The sequence below is a fragment of the Microtus pennsylvanicus genome, chromosome 18, assembly GCF_037038515.1.
Source record: "Microtus pennsylvanicus isolate mMicPen1 chromosome 18, mMicPen1.hap1, whole genome shotgun sequence".
Lineage (NCBI taxonomy): Eukaryota > Metazoa > Chordata > Mammalia > Rodentia > Cricetidae > Microtus > Microtus pennsylvanicus.
Genome location: NC_134596.1, coordinates 8,005,001 through 8,026,664, shown reverse-complemented (window position 1 = coordinate 8,026,664; position 21,664 = coordinate 8,005,001). Strand labels below are relative to the sequence as shown.

The window sequence follows — 21,664 nt, the reverse complement described above, 5'->3', positions numbered from 1 at the left end:
AAGCATGGAAACTATGGGGTGATGGGCCGCGTGGAAGGCAAGGATACAAAGCTCAGAGCTGCACAGGCTCTGGAACAATGTCTGGAGCCTGGGACATGAGGGCCAAGTAGAAGAGGCCATCTCTGAGAACACTGTCCCACAGCAAGAGCCTAGACATCCTCCTCCCTATAAAGAAGAAGCCATGGAGACAGTCCAGGTAGTGGTGGAGGAAGTAGGCTCCAAAGTGACCCTCAGGCCTGCATCAGATGCTCACTCTGCTGCTTGTTTAAAATAAATTTTATTCATTTGTTTATTATATGTGGATGAGTGTTTGCCCACATGTATGATTGTGCACCGTGTGTTTTATTTGTTTGTTTATTATATGTGGGTGAGTGTTTGTCTACATGTATGATTGTGCCTCATGTGCTTGGAGGGCTTAGATCCCCTGGAACTGGAGTTAAAGATGGCTATGAGCTGCAATATGGATCCTGGGAGCTGAACCCGGGTCCTCTGGAAGAGTAGCCAGTGCTCTTCACCTCTGAGCCATCTTTCCAGCCCCCTCACTCTGCTACTTATGCATCACACAATTGGCCCAGGAATTCTGTGTCCCTGAGCCTTAGTTTCCTCATTGTGGAAACAGTTCAACATTTGCTAATGAACGCTGAATAATTGAGACTTCTGTTGTTCGTGTGGTTTATAAGGGAGCTGCAGAGGATACGGGGGAAGGGATAGGCTTGACTTAAGGTAGGTCCCTCAGTCAAGCTGTGGACCATGGGGGAAGCAGGTGAGACAAGGACAATGGGAACAGTTAGGAAACTGCTGGAATAGCCAGGAAAGCTCAGACTCAGAGAAACTCGATCAGGAGAGGCACAGTCATACTTTACCCTAAAGAGCAAGGGGACAGAGGTCAGTGGAGTCTCAAGACTATCAGGCAATAGCAACCAGAGCGAGGACTAGGGGGAGACACAGTCCACCTTGGCATGGGTTCCTTTGCCATCTCATTGCCTCTTGCACACTTGGAAGATGGAGCCCGCTCTGCATCTCAGACAGCTCTCACGCTGGGAAGGAGTGTCCCATCATTTGTACTGAGTGATGCATTTTTAATTAAAACCGTAATCATTGGAGCATTCCCTAAAGTTTTACTTGGGGAATTTGCCTTCTTGCAGGCTCTGCCTCAATTAGCATTCTATTTATCCCTTATTAATAAATGATATGCAGGCAGTTCCTTCTGCCTCCTTTGATCTCAGGGTCTCATCATTCACCAGCCAAACTCTGTTCCTCATTGACAGTCAGGGATCGGTGGGCCCGAGCAGATCTGATTTGGGGTCTGAGAATTAGGATTTTTAGTAAACTCCCAGCAACATGGACACAGTTTTCTTGCCATCCAGGTCCAGCAACCATCATGTGTACCTCCTAGGTTGAGGATGGCACCTTTATAAAAACATCTTTTTCATGAAGCTGCTAAACTGACAGACCCAAAACAGTGGCCACAGATCGATCCATCAGGACCCGGCATCAGAAGCTGGATGCCAAGGAGCCTGAGTGCCAGCTGGTGGTGGGCTTTTACCCACAGTCAAGGAAGCTCAGCTACTCCTTCAGGGTCCCAGAACTAACCAGTGAGAGCCAGAGAACCACAGAAGGCTGGCATCTGTCATGTACCTCCCCCTGGGGGTTACATGCCAGGTCCCCATCAACGTTCTAAGCCAGCTAATAGAGTAGAGATGGTTTTCCTTCCGCCCACAGAAGAGAAAACCAGCCTAAGTGAGATCCGTCAGCCTTCTTACTGCTCCCCAGCTGTTAGAAAACCCAGCTGGCATTTAGGTCACGGGCTGTGGACTTCAAAGCCCTCCGTTCCATTTGTTGATTGTATTTGAACTGCTCTCTCCCTACTAAAACACATTTGGAGGGAACATTAGATTCGTTCTTCTCAGAGAGTGTGCACCAAGGACTAGTAGCACCCGCCCACGAGTCCGTGCTAAAATGCAGAACCTAGACCCCACTACAGACTCATAAATCAGACCCTACACTTGAACAAGATCCCAGGATGTGCCAACACCTACTAAAGCTTGCAAAACAAACTGGAGATCTGACTTTGGTCCACAACTGCTGGCATATGTCTTAGCGGAGGGCAGGATGCAGACGTGATCTGAATCCTTGGCCATGAACCAGATTCCAAAAGCTGAAGCCTAAGATTCTCCTTTATTCCCCATGTTGATGTTCTTTGGACTTTGGGAAGATGATAAGGGAGCCAACAAGTATTCTTAGAATCCCTTAATGTCAGGTCTGGAGAGATGGCTCAGTGATTAAGAGGACTGGCTGCTCTTCCAGAGGTCCTGAGTTCAATCCCCAGTAACCACAAGGTGGCTTACAACTACCTATAGTGGGATCTGATGCCCTCTTCTGGAATAAAGTCGATAGAACACACATATACATAAGGGCACACATATACATAAAATAGATAAATCATTAGCACACAGTAGGACATGGCCTTGGGCACACAGATCTTGCCTTTATCAAGACTTATAACAGGCCCAGAGTGTAGCTGGTTATTTAGGATGGTGGAGGGTTGGATTAGCAATCACATGAGCCTTTGATGAACTAAAACAAAGGACAGCAACAGAAACAGAGCTATGCATCAAGTCCCTTTCAGATATTGAACTTGTTTACGACAATGACTTTCAAATGATGAGGTTCATAGGATGAAGGGGATTGTAAAACAGGCCTCTGGGGCTAAGAGATCTCAGTAGTTCAGAGTGTTGAGTTCCTAGCACCCATGTCAGGCGGTGCACAAATGCCTGTAACTCCAGCCCCAGGATTCTGATACCGTCTACAGTGTGCCTGAATGCACATATGCACACACAGGGGCACATAAATAAAAACAAAATGAAACTGAAAATTTTTAAAGGGTCCCCCATCTGGAATGGCTCCTTATCTCTGTTAGAGAGAGAGTCCAGAAACCATGAGAGGCGGCTGAAGCCCCATGTGGTGCTTCCTGCCGTCCTCGGCAGCCCTGTGGTTCCAACAGCACCAGCTGACAAGGATGTGATGCTGGTGGCAGTAGCCAGCAGGATAAACTGCCCACTCTGTGTGGTCTAAGCTGACCTCATGCCACCTCCGGAGGGTGGCCTGTTGCTGTCACCCCCTCTTGACACTGAGGAGAAGTGAAAAGCTTTGCCCTAATCTTTCTGCTTAAAGAACAGCAGGGGCTGGGTTCCCAGCGAAGCCTCCGTAGCCCCTTCCTTTCCTCAGCCCCATCCCTCTTGCTACCCAGATCCTGTCTGTTGTCTGTTGTCCATTTGGCTGAGCCATCTCAGTGACAGGTTTTGGAACTGGCTAACTCTCAGCAGCTGCCAAGTGGACTTTGTCTCGTCTTTCTGTTTGGTGAATTTGAGACAGAGCTGTCTTTATTGTTTGTCTCCAGGCTGGCCCTCCTTAGTGCTGAGTGCAGATCACAGGTACAGCCGGTCTAGCCAAAGTGTGTGTGTGTGTGTGTGTGTGTGTGTGTCTGCTGTGCATGCTATTTGTGCGCACGCTATATTAGCTTCATTCCTTTGGTGATATACATTTGTTTTATTTGTATGTATGTATGTATGTATGGTTTTTGGAAATCATTCTTTAGACCAAGCTGGCCTTGAACTCACAAAGATCTGCCTGCCTCTGCCGCCCAAGAACTGAGATTAAATGTGTGTGCCACCACTTCCCGGCTTGCATTTTGTTTTTGGAGAAAGGGTCTCTCACTGGCCTGGGCTCATTTGGTTAGAATAGACTGGCAGGGCATAGGACTGTCCAATAAGCCCTGGATATACTGATCTCTGGCTCCTCCCACTCTGGGGTACATGTGTGTGCCCCCACACCAGCTTTGTACATATGGGCAGAGCATCATGCATTTTTTAAAAATTTTTTAATTAAATTCTATTAGCATTTAAAGACTCTAGAATCAATGCCTTTATCTTGCTTAATATAATATTCCAAAAATTTAGAATTAAGCTTGACATACTGTGGGTGTTTAATAATAAATGCTTGGTGGATATATAATGAGGCCCTGCCTGGAAAAAAAAGATAAAAATTAATAAATAAGCTAACAGATGAATATATAAATATGAATTAAAACAAATCAGGAGTCCTGATATTTTCATCGTCTCCCCTATGTCTTGTGTCTGTGGTGCCCAGTAGCCTGATACTCTACAAAGACATAGAGCTAGTCTTGTAAGCCCAGTCTCACTAAGGTCAGGCAGAGCAGTCTCCCTAAGGTCAGGCAGAGCAGTCTCCCTAAGGTCAGGCAGAGCAGTCTCCCTAAGGTCAGGCAGAGCAGTCTCCCTAAGGTCAGACAGAGCAGTGCTCCACAGTCTCGGGATGCACAGCTATGTGTAGGAGATGTGTGTATATAAAAAAAAGAAGCTTCATTTTATATTCTTTTCCAAAATTATCTGACCCAAGATGGGCTTCCAGGGGACCTTCTGCAGGAAAGAGAGCAGACCCTCCTCCATCCTGAATCTTGCTGGACAATTTGCTCAGGAGTTCCAGACTGCCACAGTGCCAAAGGGTCTGAAGGAAACACTGGTTCCGAGGGAGTGTTCTCCCTAAGCTGGGAAACTTCAGACACAGGGCGCTTTGGGGTTTTTACCTGGTGTCAATTCCAGTCACAGGCAAAACGTTCAAGTCCACAAGCTTGTGTTGTAAGGGGTGTCAGAATATGGTCCAGAGGAAACAGTACATGGGAGGGGGGGGAGGGAACCTGATTCCCCTCAAGGCTTTTGAAACATTTTTCAGTATTTTTTTCAAGCCACACTGAACAAAATCTATGGATCAATTTTTCTTTTGTTCTTTTTCCAGTTTGATATACTTTAGTCAATTCGGCTCAAACATTCTTCTCCCCTGTCCCACAAAACCTTTATTCTAATTATATTTAATCTTAATTTTATTTCATTTTATAAACTGTGTATTCTTTTCTACATCCATTGGCATAACTTCTGCACCCATCTGGTGACAACCTTTAGCTACAGAGTTCAAAAGACGCTTAGAGTTCAAACCGTTTTCTCCATTCTTCTCTGGGGGAAGGCAGCAAAGGGATTGAAGCCCACAGAGGCATGCAGCCATGTGGAAAGCCATTATCTGCTGCCATTTTGATTCAAGATCAAATGTCATGGACATTTGAAGCCTTTTCACTACATCTGAACGTGATGCAATCAGTGTCTCCCCTGAAAAGTTATCAAGAAGCAGACAGGCTTACAAACGCTCAGGCCTGAATAGTTCTCTTGAAAGAGGTCTCCCTGTGTTCAGCTGATAATCAACCCACTGGCCACAGTGAGGCAGCCACCACCACCGTGGGGAACCCAGTGTTGCCCTTCTGATAGGAGCGCATAATCCCATCAGCGCCAATGGGAGGTATGTGCCTGCTTCGCTAGAGACAATAGGCCCACAGAAAGGGACACTGTTCCCAGCAACTGAGGGAGTAAACACGATTGGCTATTCCCAGCCACCATCCATGAAGGCCTTGCTGAACCCTCAGCCCTTTCTTTGTCAGCTTGCAGAATGGGGGACTCAGCCTGCCTTGCCTTACTGCATGGCTGCCACCCACCTTCCCTGAGCACAATTCTCCCAAAGTCCTACCAAGACTGGCCTCTCACCCCTTGCTTCTTCTAGAGATAAGGCAGGGTCCTGTGTGCCGAAACTGTGACCTGAGTTTCCATGGCAGGGGAGAAGCCAGGTTGTTCAGTCTTCACAAAGAACTCCCAGCAGTCCCAGCAATACGAATTACAACCACCTACTGGGCACTCGTTGCTTCCGGGCAGTGAGCATCTTTGAATATATTTGCGCATTCTGCCACAAAGTCTGCAAGCAGTTCTGCAAGGCCACTGCCGTCACCCCCATGAGATAAGGCAAAACTGGTCAAGCGGCGGTGATAAATACATCTGGTGAGCTACAACATCTGGACACAGGGACTGTGTCCCAGGAGGCAGACACATGGACTGTGGCTTTGGGCTCAGGATGACTGATAGGGTATCAGAGCTAAGTCGCCTTCAGGACCTGATAGATGCCACCTTCTGTCATCTACTCTATCACATTCTGTACCCAAAAAAATGTGACTTGAGTTTCCATAGCATGGCCAGAGTCGAACTCTTCCAGAAGATGGGGAGAGGGAGATGGAATGGCGGTGGGGCTGAGATGCAGGGACGGGGGTATGAACATAGATTTGGGTGCCAGTCATGTGGTCCAGCTTTGGGGAGCATGGGGAGCTGATATCAGGATCTTCTTGGCAAGCTGGATGTCGTTGGGGCCATCAATAGCAGCAGGCTGAGGCCAGGACTCCTCAGCTGTGCCCTTGGGCTCCTCCCCGGCTGAGTGATGGTCTCACAGCTGAGGCCCCAGATCTCCTTGTCCCATTGGAGAAAGGACTGAGGCCTCAGGCATCGGGCTGACTGGAAGGTCCAGACTGACGTGGGACATGCTAAAATGACATGTCATAGGGATTTGTGGGCCTCGCTGGAGCTATTTCCCCCAGGGGGTCTTTTTATTTAGTTCCAATTGGACCCTGTGATTGGTCTCATCCCTGGGCCAGCTGGTGTCCAGGCTCCATATGGCAATGGCTAGGAAAATGCCATGTTCCAATTGAAATATACTCTGCGGTCCTAAGGGTCCGTCTGTAATTGCCTCTGACTGGAAAAGGGCTTTGATTTTTAAAATGAAGCTAGGAAGTCATTTCTCCACTCAGAATTTGCTATAGGATGGGTCCCCATTAATTTAGAGAGACACAGCCTGGAAAAGACAGGCGGGGACTCAGAAGCCAGGAAGGCAATCCTTACAACCTAGCCTTGATGTGTGGTCTCAGGGTCTGTCACACTGTACCTAATGTCCAGCTCTTAGCAAGTCCATTCCCACACAGAAGTACTAATAGCTGCACTTTAAGGGGCACGGTCCATCTGCCACATACTGTTCTTAGCATTTTACCACATGGATGCCCTCCAAGGGAGGAACTGTGATTGTACCCATTTTATAGATGGAGCAAAACAAGCCACAGAGAATAAAAGAATACATCCACAGCCCCATAGGCAATACACTATTGCAACAAAGGTTACTCTGGGGCCCAGGCTCTTACACACTTTTCCCTGGGCCTTGTTTAAGAGGGGCAATCACCTCTGGGCCATGCCCTGGAAGGCAAACTTTGCTTAGTGTTCTACAGATTCTGTCTGCTTTCTGAAATACTCATTAGAGCCACTTTAGAGGTAAGGACCAGACAACAGGAATTCAGGTCATGGTCCTCTATGCACTGGAAGAGATTCTGCCAGGAAGTGCCCAGCTCAGACCCTGAGCTCCTCTTTGCTCTTCTGGTCCCTCTGTGCTTCCCCAACACCTGCAATGGCCTCTCTGACATAGCAGGAAGTCATCCCTCTTTAGTAAGTGCTCCCTTTCGTTGACCAAGATTGTCCAAAGATGGTCCCCTCCCAGAAGTTTGTATTACCCTCTAGATCAGTGATCCTCAGTTCGTGGGTTGTCACCTCTTTGGGGGTGACATATCAGACATCCTGCATAGCAGATATTTACATTATGATTCATAATGGTAGTCAAATTACAGTTATGAAGTAGCAATGAAATAATTTTATGGTTGAGGGTCCCCACAACATGAGGACTGTATTAAAAAGTATTAGAAAGATGGAGAACCACATGTTCCCACCCTTAGTCCCTGGATCTCCGGAACAAGGAACCGTGTCTGGAGCTGCTAGTGCCAACTACCATTAAATGGTCACCACTGTCTATGATAATACACTGCGCTGTTGCTGATGGTTGTGTGTGTACATGTGGCTATGAACGTGTGTGCAGAGGCCAAAGGCAGACATCTGGTGTCTTCCTTAAATTCCCTTCACCTTTAGAAATGTCATTACAATTTTATTCATTATTCACCATGTATGTGTGTATGTGTGTGCATGTGTGTATGTGTGTGCGTGTATGTGTGTGCATGTGTGTATGTGTGCATGCATGTGTGTGCATGTGTGTATGTGTGCATGTGTGTATGTGTGTGTGTGCGTGTGTGTATGTGTGTATGTGCATGTGTGTGCATGTGTGTGTGTGCGTGCGTGCATCTGTGTATGTGTGCGTGCATGTATGTATGTGCATGTGTGTGTGCGTGTGTGGTGTATGTGTGTATGTGCATGTGTATGTGTGTGCAGCACGCACGTCTCTGCACAGGGCATAAGACAGGTTTCAGGGCTAGCAGTGTAGAAAGCTATGCCCATACAGGTCACATTCAAATCTCAAGTCTCAGATACTGACAATTCCTGTGCTAGTGTTGCAAGCAGGCACCGAGAGAGACCTGAGCTGCGTTCTGTCTCCCTAGACAGAGAAAATCAAGGCCAGACCAGGCTTGGTCAGGTGCTACTGAATTCTGGTGCACTTGTGGAACCTTCTCCCTGGAAGACCTGGATCTCCTGTGAATCCTCATCCCATTCCTCACCCCTGACTGCACTCTGCCACCTGGCCCACCTGGAGATGGTGACAGAAAAGCAGAGGCAGTTAGATGAGGGAACCCCCGCTTTGGAGGTGGGCAGAACTGGAAGAAAGCTGCCATAAAGACTTCTGTGGGGGTCCTCCCAACTCAGTCAGATTCAGGGTCACTGAGACCCTACAGAGGGTAAAGCTCACTGCTGGGGTCCAGCTCCTTCCGTAGTGGGGGTCCCCAGAAAGGCAATCCTGGCACCCTCAGTGGGGAGCACAGTGGTAGGGGTTGAGCCGCGAGACAGGAGCAGTGCTGGCTTCTGGGCAACACAGCAACTCTGCAGTAGCCCACCCACCCACCCACCCCCCAGCCACCTGGAGGGTAGTAACTTCCTGGAATCAGAGGGAGGGGTTGGTTGCCCTGGAAACCAACCCTGGTGTCTAAACTCCAGCGCTAATCACCCCAGGCCTTTGGAAGGGGACTCTATTGTTGAAGTTGCCTTGCGAAGGTGAATGCTCTCTTTCTGTCTCTCTTTCTCTTCTCCCTTTCCTTCTCTGCTGAGAGTTACTTTAACCATCTCCACTGTTTTGCTCTCTCCTTTCTCTTGTCCTCCATCTCTCTCTGTCTAGCATAAGAAGCTACAACTTAAATACAGTTTACTTTCTGAAATTCCAGGCACAATCCTTTACTCACATATAAATGAAGACTCTCTAGATGTTTCTATCAGGAGAACTTCTGTCTCACCCTTAGCTCAGGATCTGGGGGATTAACTGAGACAGGCCATAACTGACACGTAGATTCTAAAAGCTGGGTGTTTGGAGTGGGAGGTGTAGAGTCAGAGGCAAGTACATGTGGAAGACATCCTATTGCCTTTCAGTTAACATTAGCCTTAGCGTAGCTGATTACTACAGCAGCTTCTCCTGCCCTGCATTCAGCGAGGACAGTTTAGGATTCCACCGTCACTCTGGTCACCTCTCCAGGTTATCTGAGACCCATGGCCACCCAGGATGACAAGGTTACAAAGCAATTGCAGAAACCCATGGAAGCCAGAAGCAGATCCATGGAAACAGAACCTGGAAGATGCTGGGATGCTTGCCATCCTTATGTGTCCACCCCCAAATGGATGTTAGTGTCCGTCACACCAAAGCCAGGCCTGACCACAACATGCAGAGCTGCTGACAGGAGACGGCTTCTTCCTGGGTTGTCTAGTTGCAGACTCTAGATTCATCCTTTGAAGCTAGCCTCTCTTTTTCCCGCCCTCATGCTGTTATTCTAGGCCTTTCCTTGGTTGCAGGTTCTAAAACAGTTCTCACATTGCACACTGGGCACTCGGGTGCAGGGGTGGGGGGCATGGGGTTTCCAGCTGCTTTCTGTCTTTGCTACTTCCTGGCTTCCCAAGCTTCCATTCCTGTGGCCTGTCCCTGGCATCCTTTATTAAGGAGGCAATGGGGAAGAGGGAGAGCCAGGGAAGAAGTAAGATTCCATCCATTCTTTTTTATCTGCATTCGATTTGTTCATTTCAAACTCAGGGCCTTGTGGATATCAGGCAAGTGTTCTACCACTGAGCCACACCCCCTAGATCCTGTACATTTTTATTAGCTCAAAAATTTTCACTTATGGAGAAAAATAAAATATCCTTAAATGATCATGATGGTGGTTGCGGTGGTGGTGGTGGTGGTGGTGGTGATGGTGGGTTTGGTAAAGCACGGCTAGCTTTACCCGAAATAACTACACGGAAACTGTATTCTTTTGAACACTGCCTGGCCTATTAGTTCCAGCCTCTTATTGGCTAATTCTCACATCTTGCCTTAACCCATATTTAATAATCTGTGTAGCACCACGAGGTACGGCTTACCAGAAAAGATCTTAACCCGCATCTGTGTCGGGTGGGAGAATCATGGCGACTGCCTGACTCGGCTTTCTTTCTCCCAGCATTCTGTCCTGTCTACTCTGCCTACCTAATTTTCTGTCCTATCAGGGCCAAGGCAGTTTCTTTATTAACAATTGAAAGTAACACATAGACATCGTTTCCCTCCTCCATCAGTGGTGGTGATAGTGGGTTTGGTTGTGGTGTTAGGCTGCAAATGGACTTTTATACAAGGAAGGAACTGGCTTTTGAGGTATTTCTGAGCACCATGCACTTTAAGCAAAGAAATGGTGTTCTGAATGATACATGCAGGCGTGCCTGGAGCTTGGTAGGTGTACAAGGAAATTGTGGGGATGGGGAAGGGTAGTCAGCATGGCTGTCAGTCATCTCTGATTGAGTAAGAGAAGGAAACATTCAGCCTTCAAGTGCCTGCCACCTGCTGCTAGTGGCCCATTTGTGGTAGCAGAGTCAACGGGACCTTGGCTTTGGACTCAGTCTCAGAACCTGGCTCTCCGACACCTGTTTGTCCTCTAGGTATCTCAGTTCACAGAGCGCACTTAGCAACAGTGTATGCTGCCTGACAGGTTCATCCCTTATCCAAGGGAAAGGAGACAGCTGGAGGACATGGTCGCTGCCCTTCGTCTCCAACAGCAAGCACCCCGTGAGCCCTGCTCTGTGCCCAGCCTCATTCCGGGAGGCCAAACTAGATGCTGGGAGAGAGAAAGGTCCGTTTCCATCCTACAGGTACCATCTCTATTGCCAAGAGACTATCACTTGCTCTGGTCTAGGCCACCAAAGCAGCAATGGGGCTTTATGAACCATGTGAGGCCACGCAGAGTGGCTCGTGCCTGTAATATCAGTGCTTAAGTGGCAAAGGCAGGAGAATCAGTGCAAGTTCAAGGCCAGCCTGAGTTACAAAGCAAGTTTGAAGCCAGTCAGGGCTGTATGTCAAGATCCCTTTGCAAACAAACAAAACCAGTGAGTCCCATCATTCCGAGCCCCAGTTTCTCTTCATGGTCAGAGCGTGTATGCCCTTACTATCACACGATAATATATATCACAGGTAATAATGTCAAAACCATTCCAGACAGTCTCCTTTTCACTTGTGGGTTCGTTGTTGCTGGCTTGTGCCGTGCAGTTGGTTGTTTTAAGATAGGTTCCAGAATTTTGCATTTTTTAGCCCAAGGTGACCTCAAATTTATGACCTCAGTCTCTTGAGTGCTGGATCATGAGCATGTGTGTGACTACTCCAAGCTAAACATTCCAGTTTGCCTACACTCCTCCAAGATACTGTTTTGGATTAAGGTAGCTTTCTCCTCCTTTTCTGTATCTGAGCTGGGGCCACAGATAAGAAAGATAGTCTACCTCTCTTTAAATCGTTGCTTCCCGGAGCAAGAAAGGTCTCGCCCTTCACCACCAAGAGTCACCGTCTTGTTTCTAAATGGCACCAGGAAGGGCATTTCTTATCTTCTGAAAAATGTGGGCTGAGTTCCCAAAGCTGAGGATGAATGTTTACTTTCTAAAGACATGGGCTGGGCTAACCCTCATCAGACTGGCTGAGAGGTGGCCAAGGCCAGCCAGGCTCCTGCCTGCAATGGTGGCTTGTGAGAAGGGAGGTACATAGATGTTCTTGAACAGCCGAGAGAGATGGGTGTGATGTGTTAGAGAAGTACACTTGGTTAAACTAGATGTCTAACCAGGAGCGGTGCAGTGCATCTGAAATCCCAGCTGTTGGGAGACTTCCGCAGGAGGATATTGGGCTTGAGGCCATAGGGGTTACGGAGTAAGACTCTGGGCGCTGTCCCCTCTTACTCCTGGTTCGGTATGTGCTGGACCCTTGGAAATATTTAACATTCCTCCCTCAGCTTGAACTGCCTCTTGGCATTAATAGAGTTTGGGGGTCACCTAATGAAGATCCCTGACAGATGTGGCTACTTCTAACTGTAGAGCAAAGTAAGCAGGCACTGTGGGAGTGATCTGCCAGAGTGTGGACTGGTGACCAAGCTGAGCCAACTGGGGGTGACTCACCTTGGAGGCTCCCAGACGAGCCAAGGGCTCTCTAGACACAGAAATGCATGCAAGCCATGCAGGCAGCAACCCAGCGGAGTGAAAGGCTATGCTGCAAACCTTCCTGTGCCCCAAAAAATACACAGTATGTACACAAGCACCCAACCTGCTCCCCAAGCTACCTTGCAGGGGGCACCAGAAACCCAGCCAGTAACAATACTGTTTTTTTAAAAATATTTATTTATTTATTATGTATACAATATTCTGTCTGTGTGTGTGCCTTCAGGCCAGAAGAGGATACCAGACTCCATTACAGATGGTTGTGAGCCACCATGTGGTTGCTGGGAATTGAACTCAGGACCTTTGGAAGAGCAGGCAATGCTCTTAACCTCTGAACCATCTCTCCAGCCCTGGTAACAATACTGTTATGCCTGTGAAATCTACCCTTCTCTGTACCCACTGCCTGTGTCCCCCTCCCCCTTCTGCTCGGGACAACAAAAGAAGGAGGCACACAGCAAGACATCAGGCCAGCCTTCTGGTTCTCCACAGATGGCAGCTTGCAGCCGCCCGGACAACTCACAGGGTTGGGCAGGAGCTCTGAGTTGTAGGTTAGACTGAACTGGACTTTTATCCCATCCCCAAATCCGATTGTTCTCAGACCTGAATCCAACCAAGAAAACCCAGGCCCTACAAGAGATCCTTTCTAGAAACAAGTAAGGAGAATTTACACAATGGTTCCTTTAGAACGCTGCTGTTCCCAGTATGAGTTTCATAAAACTGGCCTTGGGAAGGTAACCAGTGGCTGAGAAATCCCCCATTCTCCCCGGGCTCTCTGTTGTCTAAGTGGAATGGACATGGAGAGGGGTACCCACCTAACTGTGTGCAGGCTGGGCTAGAGCCTAGTATTCAAGCCTCACTCGTTCCTCCTGGTAATCTCATGCAGTCCTGGCCACTTCCTCCCTGATGATGGAGCAGAAAGACCCCTGGAGATCAATGGGCTGGGCCAAGGTAGTGGGTGCATAGTAAGTTCTAGGACAGAGACGTTGGTACGCAGCCCCGACCACTCGGGGACGGAGACCTCATATCCATTCACCGTCGTCAGCAGCCACCCCATCTTCAAGCACCTCCAAAGAAAGCTCCTTTCTTCCCACATGGCCCATGGCTTCTCAGGAATTAGCATCGCCCACTCCTGCCACTCAGAACACGACACGGGGAGGGGCTAGCAGGCTTATTTGGAATCGCAATCTTGTTCTCTACCCATGTAGACCAGACTGTAAGTGCCATAGGGGAGGAAACAGGCTCTAGAGTGCAGTGTCTGAAGGCCAAGCTAGCCTAACTATAAAGGGACATGCCTGAGTCACGCAAGTCCCCTTTGCTGTGTTGCGGCCCCAGGGGGCTGTCCCTGGCCAGCCAAGGACATCCACACTCCCCCATCTCTTCATCCACTCCCCTCCTGGTCTCGGTATCCATCAAGTTCACAGACCCCTATCTCCTCATCCACCCCACTTCACTGCATCCTGCCTCCCGCACCTCAGCACCCACCAGGTGTGTACTTTCGCAGCTTCCCGAGGTGTCTGCTACTGGAGCTCAAGAGGTTGCACACAGGGTTTAAGAATAGCAGCTTTAGCAGATGTCTTGTCAAAACAGAATGAGAAGCTGTGAAGTAGTCTGTGAAGCCAGCCAGGTCCTGCTTCCTGTTTCTGCAGGAAGGCAGCGGGTGGGAAAACACCCAGCCTTCCTCCCTTGAAGCACGCTGAGCTTCTAGAACTATTCTGGGTTCGAGTTATTGTCCTCCTTACCCTTGTCCCTCTCCTTTCTGATTTCTCCTCTCCCCTTTCCTCTCCTCTCCCCTAATTTCCTCCCCTCACCACCCCTCTCCTTCCCCCTCCTCTCCTCTCCTCTCCTCTCCTCTCCTCCCCTCTCCACTTCTCCCCTCTCCCCTCTTCTCCCCTCATCTCCTCCCCTCCCCCCTCTCCTTCCTGCTCCTCTCCTCTCCTCCCCTCCCCTCTTTTCTTTTCTCCTCCACTGAGGATGGTGATCCAGGATTCTACTGCCCCACATTCTGGGAGCTCCTTAGTCCCTCAGGTCCTTTACCCTACGTCTGTAGACTAAGAAAAGTGAATTACTGATGAGGGGCCACGCTCCTGTGGCTGAGCTAGAGTAGCCCAGAGCAGAACCCTGAGGAGAACAGGTGGTAAGAAAGGGGTGAAGAAAGGCTGGGTGGCCATTTGCCACTCCCTGGACCTGGGAAGGGCAAGAGCCAGAGTGACAGAAATCCCGGAGCAGATGGAGCCACCGGAGGGTGCAACATATCCCCTGGGAGTTCACAGTTCATAGTCACTGAGGGCTCAGGCCCTCTCTTGGCCTCTCTTTGACCCAACCTCTAGAAAACTGGAGCAGTGCCAACCTGCCTGGGGGCGCTAAGGGCCCAGCACCTGCCTCAGTGGGCCTGGGGCTGAGACTTTCATCCAGTCTCCCTTCTCTGCCTCGGCTTGCCTCTTCCCTCTCAGCCTCCCTCCTCACCTCAACTTTTCTCCTCCTCCTCTTTCTCAGCTTCCCTCCTCCTCAGCCTCCCTCCTCTTCAGCCTTCCTCCTTTTCTTCAGCCTCCCTCCTCCCCCTCAGCCTGCTTCCTCCTCCTCAGCTTCCCTCCTCCCTCTTCAGCCTCCCTCCTCCTCATCATCCTCTTCTAGGGCCACCCTGGCATAGCAGAGCCTGAATCCCATTTGGACCAGAGATCTGTTCATCACAAGGCTGAGAAGGAACCGCTTCATGCCATAAAGGATAAGCAGAACACAGTGTTTTCCAGGCTCAGATAGATAGATAGATAGATAGATAGATAGATAGATAGATAGATACATAGATAGATACATAGATAGATAGATAGATAGATAGATAGATAGATAGATAGATAGATATGTGTGTGCATATATGTGTATATATACGTATATATACATATATATTATTGGTGTTTGGAAGAGAAAATGGGAAGATAAAACATAGCCGATTTCAGCACTGTTTGAAAAAGCTGGAGTGCATTCATTGGCTAATAGCGTGCCGTGAGGCACTTCCCCTGAAAACGGCTGTCTCTGAAGGGCTGTTTCCCGGGCCACAGCTCTGCCCACAGAGGAATTTCCCAGCTCTGTGGTGTGAATGCTGCAGGGGGGGGGGGGCAGGGAAGGGGTATCGGTGTTGAGACAACATGCCTATGACAGTGAAATGAACGTGGAGGGGGAACTCTCTTCTATTGTTTATCATGTCCAAGGCAAGAACAGAAGGGAGGAGAGAGGATAAGAAAGGGAGGGGAGAGAAAAGATAAGAGGGGGAGAAAAAGATAGGGGGGGAGAAAAGGATGGGAGGGGGGAAAGGATGGGAAGGGGAGAGAAAAGATAAGAGGGGGAGAAAAAGATAGGGGGAGAGAAAAGGATGGGAGGGGGGAAAGGATGGGAGGGGGAGAGAAAAGGATGGGAGGAGGAGAGAAAAGGATGGGAGGGGGAGAGAAAAGGATGGGAGGGGGAGGGAAAAAGAAGCAAGGAGCCCTAGGTTTTGAGGTCCGTGTATTCATTGTGATTGTCACATGCTCTTCATGGACACATTTATGCAAGGACATGTCCCTTGGTAAAAAAAGGCTGTCCCTGCCCATTGAATAAATGACTGGAAGGGACCCAGGAGGGCCACCTGGCTCGTGCATGGCCAGCTTCTGTCCAGTACATGGCTCTCCTCTTAGGGTCTCCCCCAGAAAGCTCAACCCAGGCACCAACAACCCTTTCCCACACATGCCCCCGAACTGAGAGACCTCACTTTTTGATTTCACTGCTTAGGAAGAACTTAGTTGTCAGGGGAGACATGAGCAGTCAGCTCCTGGAATTTGGACCAATCCTTGCGCAAGGGAAAATGGTGGACAGTGCACCCTGATCCACCGAATCCCCCCTTCCCAGGCGTGGACAGTCAGGCTGATGGCCTACATCAGACACACACTGGCTCCCCACAGCGCTGTGGAAGAGGAAGGATGATGTCTTCTAGCACACCACAGTGTCCAGCAAACGCTGAAGTGGAGATGCAGTGGCTTCAGTCTCCAGCCTGAGAGCATTTCCGGTGCGCTTGGGCACTGCAAATTGAGTCTAGCCTGCTGGTCAGCCAAGCCCCTTCTGAGGGCAAACACAACTCCAGTGCTCCCAGGCGGGAGCTTGAAAGCAGTGCCAGCCTGACTGTGGTGCCAGCCAGTGGGAAATTATCCCATGCCCCCAGAACAGCAAAGCCCTGAGGGGATTCCGCAGAGTAGTGCTGCCCCCTGCTGGCAGGTGCAGGCTGAGCCAGTGGGAGTGCTGGGCTATCTCCGAAGTCCAGCTGATAAAAAACGAGAGGCCTATTAAGGTGAGCATCCAAACTGCCTAGGCTCCCACAAAGCCAGTACATGCAGTAGGGTCAAAAACCCAATGCCATTGTTCTTGAGTTCTCAGTAGTCCTCATTGTCCGCTATGTTCAGCGAGTCCGGTTTTATCCCAGGTTTTTTCAGACCCAGGCCAGCTGGCCTTGGTGAGTTCCCGATAGAACATCCCCATTGTCTCAGTATGTGGATGCACCCCTCGCGGTCCTGAGTTCCTTGCTCGTGCTCTCTCTCCTTCTGCTCCTGATTTGGACCTTGAGATTTCAGTCCGGTGCTCCAATGTGGGTCTCTGTCTGTCTCCTTTCATCGCCTAGACCTTGGACTTCCCACAGGGCAGGGAACCCTGATCGCTCTTAGGGCTGACGAGGGAGGGGGACTTGATTGGGAGAGGGGGAGGGAAATGGGAGGCGGTGGCGGGGAAGAGACAGAAATCTTTAATAAATTAATAAATTTAAAAAAAAAAAACACTTAACCAATGTTGGGGATGTAGCTAGTTGATGGAATGCTCCTAGCAACCTTGGTTCTATCCCCAGAGCAGCAAAATACTAATATTAAAGCAATAACTGAGCTTTAAAAAAAAAAAAAGAAACAGAAAAAAAAAAAGAGGCCTGAGTCCAAAGGTTTCTGATTTTTGGCAATGAGGAAAGAGGGTGGAGAGTTTCATACTGAAAACCTCTGAGAGTTCCTTCTCATTTTAAAATCTGTCCTTCTACAGAGAAACCCTGTCTCGAAAATATAAACAAACAAACAAACAAACAAACTTGTCCTTCAAGGTCAGGAGATAACTGTTGGGGCACCAGTGAGAGACTGGAGGCTGCTGTAAAGTCTACTTGTAGCGGACTTACTATGCCTGTAATAAACATGAACTGGTTTGTCTTAAATTCTAATTTTTTTTTTACGGAGAATTGCTAAATTTTGCTTTCATGCTGAGCTGATTTTATTGTTACTTAAATGTTTTTGTTATGTCTATTCCTCGCACCCTGGGCTTGTCCCATAGGGACATTTTTCATACACAAATATAATAAGCATAGAGCATCTTCATCCCACACCCCGCCCTCACCCTTTCGCTCCCCTCGTTCCCTATATAGTCGCACGTTTACTTTGCTTATCTACGTGCATGGCTTTACTTATCTATATTAAATCTAGGAATCTTGTAAGAAAGAAAACACTGTCTTCCTGAGACCGGCTCAATTCACCTATTATAATAACTCCAGTTGTATACAGCTGTCCTGTAAAGGACAAGACTGTTCTTCTCTATGGCTGGAATAACTTCCTCTGTGTATACAAACCACACTCCCTTAGCCATCCCCTTGTTGCTGGACACCTAAGCTGGCTGCATAGTTTCATGCCTGTGCATGGGGTGACAGGAAGCATTGCTGAGGAACTGTCTACAGGACGCGTCCGTTTGGATCCTTTGGATAAATACCCAGGAGTTCTGTGGCTGCGTCACGTGGCAGATCTACTTTTAGTGTCCTTAAAGATGTTTACTTACTGAAGTGTTGTATCTATGTAGAGTGTGTGCGTGGATGCAGGCCCCTGCAGAGTCCTGAAGGAGGCATCAGATCCCTGGAACTGGAGCTGCAGGCAGCTGTGAGCGGCCCAATGTGGATGCCTGGGACAGAACTTAGGTCCTATACACACAACTACTCACCTTTAATCACCGAGCCATCTCCCTAGCCCCTAGTTTTGGTTTTAAAGGAATTTCTACACCGATTCCCGTAGAAGCTGGCCTGGTTTACACTCCCACCCGCAGTGTCTACGGGGTCCCCTTATTCCACATCCTTGTCAGCGTTTGTTGTCGCTGGCATTTGCTTTCTCGACATCTGCCACCTGATGGGGTCTCCATGTCGTTTTCATCTGTGTTTCTCTGGTGGCAAGCGAGGCTGAGCACTCTTCCAAATGTCTAGTGCAAATGTGTGCTTCATCTTTGGAGAGCTCTGGTCTCTCGCCTAGCCCCTCTGCTATTGGCTTATCTGATCCTTGTTTAGCTTCTGGAGGAGTTTGCGTATTCTAGCTAATTCTCCTCTGTCGGATGTGCAACTTGCAAAAGTATTCTGAAAGCCGTCTCTTTATGCTGTATGGAAGTCCTCTCACTTCGGGAGGTCCCATTTGTCAATTGTTGGCATTATGTCCCAAGCAACTGGAGTCCTGTGTATGTCTTAAGGTATTTCCCTATTATGTCCTTTCCAACAATACATGGTTGTTTGGAACCGAATTTCCCAAGAAATAGCTTCTGTGATAGAGATTCGCACCCAGGACATTGGCACCACCTATGAAGGGATAGGCAGGGACACAGAGAAGCAGGAGAGGGTGGGCTATGGTGCATTTGTAACTGGTCCCTGGCATCCTGCGTAGAACAGGATGGAGATGCCTGGTGTCCTCGGCTTAACAGAGAAACCGCGTTGGCATATTCCACATCGCCCGAGGTGAGAAGGCCCCTCCAGTCAGGCCAACTGTGTGTGGGGAGAGATTAGAACACCAGAGAGTAGGGAGGAGGCTTGTGTCCTTCGGGGGGTCTGGGTGGCACACCACAGCACGCACTCCGGTGACTTTGTGTGCTTAGGAAGGGACACATAACCATGCTCTCCAACCTGTGAGTATTACACCTAAGTCCTCTTGAAGGCAAATGGGAATCCTGCAGCCCGGATGAGCCAATTCGAGAGAGTGGGGACACTCACTGTCCATGTGGGGGCAGCACTGGGTCAGTGTGACTGAGGAGCTGTGGTCTGCCTGACACTGAGGGGTTGGGCCTAAGGGACATTGTGGGGGACTCTGAAGGTGGCTGGTCCTTGACAAGGGACCTTATAACAAGCTTGTGAGTATGCACCCCGGAGTTATCCTACTATTTAAATCCCACATGACATTCGTTGGGTAACTCAAATTTTCTGGGCCTCAGTTTCCCCCTAGTAATGATACAAAGAGCGGTTTAATTAGCATGTCATTTTCTGCTGTACAAGCACCCTAAAAAAATGTCCTTTCAGCTCGTGATTCTGCCATTTGGACAGGGACCAGGGTGTGGCAACTTTGTCTTTAGTGGAGCCTAGCTGGGAGGTCAGATGGAGTGGGTGACCAGGAGACCAACCTCAGGTTCAAGTCCTCAGCTTGGGCCCTGGTGACTGTCTCCCCGGCAGGGCGGCAGGACGCCTTGCCTGTAGTTCTGAGCTCCTGTGTTGGAAGTGGGTACAGCTTTCACCATTCTCCAAGTCAGAGCGAGCTCCACAGTAAGACCAGGCTCGAGGCCGAGAGAGATGGGACCCACTTTACCAGCAATGGCAGGCATTGCAGTGAGCGGTGCTGCAACCAGGCTCCTGCAGCGGATCAGAGCTGAGCCTGGCACCCAGGGGCCCATCGTGTACCCAGCACCATAGCTGAAGAGACCAAGAGACCTCTGATACAGGATCGCATGACTAGAAAGGGATGGGGCTGTTATCTAAGTCCAAAATCTCCAAAGTCAAAGCCATTCACTTATCACACCGCATCACCAGCCATGAGCTCTTGGCCAAGGCACTGAACCCTCCTGAGCCCCCCATTACTCCTGTGATAGCAGCGGGCGTCGTGGAGACGATATGGGAACACTACAGTTGCCAGTGGGGAAGCACCATGGTGGACATGAGGGAGAGCTGTCTGCACAGTGACCACCAGGACTGAGCCAGCTGATCTGGCTAGGCGGGGGTCCCCTTCCGCCCTTGTTGTTGCGTGTCCGTGTACCCTGAAGCTATGGCCTCGAAGAAGACAGCTTTCCTGACTAGGACAGGATGACTCTTCACTTAATGCTATAGAAGTAGCTGCACTCTCTGCTAGAGCCTCCGAACAGCCCCGGAGGAGTCCAAGAAGGGCATCTTGACCCGCGTGCCTTGGAGAAGTACAGGTTAGTTGGAGGCTATCAGTTGAGCCTCGTTCATTATGGAACTGTCTCTTACTGCAAGGATGTGCATCTGTGGTTTACCTCTCTTGGCTCCAGCCAGTCAGCGAGGGTAACTGAGAGAGCAGCAGGAGGGACCGTGGGGCCCCACCCACCAGCAAGCTTTCCAGTAGCAGTCATCAATAGATGGGCACAAGAGGCCATTAGCTCCCAGGGGCCTGGTTACACAGAGGAGACTCCAGCCCTCCCTCTCCCTTTCCCAGACTATCTCCCTGGTGAGTCCCCAGGGCTTCTTCCCACTAATCCAGATGATGCCAGAATCCTGTCCCTGGAGGGCAGGAGGCCAGGCCACTGGAGGCTGCCTGCCACCCCTGGAATCTCTATTCCCCACTGGCTCTTCCTCGGCAATCCTCACTCTTGTTCTGTTCTGGTACTAACAGAATCTGTGTCTTTATTGAATTTGTTCCTCATCAGAATCGCATCTGGTGACTTCCTGATTAGCTCTCTGTTGAAGCTGGCTTTGTGGCTTTGCTCAGATTTGGCGGTGGTAAAGAATATCCTATAGTAAAATCACCTTTGTGTTCTTGCTGTGTTGACTTCCTTTGCTCCCAAATCCTCAAGTCAGGTGGAGAAAATAAAAAGGCCTGGATGTGTTTCTGAAAAGTCCGAGAACTGCACAGGCTTTGGAAGGTCCCACGGTACCAGTTCTATAGCCACGGACACCTGTTCCCAGCTTCAGGAAAATGTGACTTTTGAGCTAGAGCGGCTGAGACTGGGCTCTGAGGGCATGCCTGGGTTCAAATCAAAGATTTTCTGAGCTTCAATGTCTTCATCTCTGTGACGAGCAAGCCAAGTGTATACCTGAAAGGTGACCTGCATAGCTCGGCTGGGAAAGAATACCTGTGGACACCCAGGCCCAAGCACCTTCCAAGGTGCCTCCTCCACAGTGTAATGGCTGTGCCGGGCAAATGACGCTCTGGGAAAGCAAATGTGTGCAGAGCGAGCCTGGTACCACATAAATGCCAGTTTCGTTCTGCTAAGAATAGCTGGCACACGACCTTGGGCCAGTCACCCTGTCTGGGCTTGCACATTCAGGTACCACCAGGAAGCAGGAGCAGGCTGGAAATGAGAGA

The 21,664-nt window shown here is 49.4% G+C and overlaps 1 protein-coding gene and 1 long non-coding RNA gene across 2 annotated transcripts in view; one reads left to right on the top strand and one right to left on the bottom strand.

Annotated features, from left to right (window-relative positions):
- Positions 1-21,664, top strand: part of Nav2 (neuron navigator 2) — a 615,193-nt gene that overhangs the window by 139,293 nt on the left and 454,236 nt on the right. The window lies entirely within an intron of this gene.
- The window catches only part of LOC142837903 (uncharacterized), a 7,121-nt gene continuing 4,324 nt past the window's right edge, over positions 18,868-21,664 (bottom strand). Inside the window, exon 3 of the long non-coding RNA XR_012908361.1 lies at positions 18,868-18,939. This is a non-coding gene — a long non-coding RNA (uncharacterized LOC142837903). The remainder of the gene's footprint in view (positions 18,940-21,664) is intronic.